This window comes from Passer montanus, unplaced genomic scaffold (assembly GCF_014805655.1).
Source record: "Passer montanus isolate IOZ18808 unplaced genomic scaffold, ASM1480565v1 scaffold156, whole genome shotgun sequence".
NCBI lineage: Eukaryota > Metazoa > Chordata > Aves > Passeriformes > Passeridae > Passer > Passer montanus.
The window spans coordinates 747,218-747,634 of NW_024362716.1; the positions used below are offsets into that span (position 1 = coordinate 747,218).

At 77.0% G+C, this 417-nt stretch overlaps 1 protein-coding gene across 2 annotated transcripts in view; it reads left to right on the plus strand.

Moving 5' to 3' along the window:
- The first annotated feature begins 18 nt into the window (after nucleotides 1-18).
- The window catches only part of GATAD2A (GATA zinc finger domain containing 2A), a 23,022-nt gene continuing 22,623 nt past the window's right edge, over nucleotides 19-417 (plus strand). The window contains exon 1 of one of the 2 annotated variants that reach the window (XM_039702381.1): nucleotides 19-116. The gene's annotated coding sequence lies outside the window, so the exon portion shown is untranslated. The remainder of the gene's footprint in view (nucleotides 117-417) is intronic. The other variant, XM_039702383.1, reaches the window with a different exon arrangement.

Sequence of the window (417 nt, forward strand, 5' to 3'; positions counted from 1 at the left end):
CCCCCCCTCCTGTCAGTGGCCACCTGAGGGAGCCGCCTCCCCTCCCCCCACGGCCCCAGTCCGGGCCGGGCCCCGCTGAGGAGGAGGAGGAGGCGGCTCCGAGGGGGCTCCGGACAGTGAGTGACACCCGCGCCCCCGCAGCCCCCCGGGGGGACGGGGACAAGGGGACACCCCCACACACACACCCCCTTCCCCCCGAGGGCGGCTCGGGGCTTGGGGCAGCGCGGAGCGGGGGGGAACGGAGATCCGGGCCGGTTTGTGAGGGGCACGGCCGTGAGGGGAGAAGGGAGCGGCCAAACGCCGGCCATGGCGAGGGGGGACCCCGTGAGGGACGCGGGGAGCCGGGCTGAGGGAGCGCGCCGGAGCGCCAGGGGGGTTCGGGGGGGATGAATGTGCGGCCGGGTGTGTGTGAGGGGC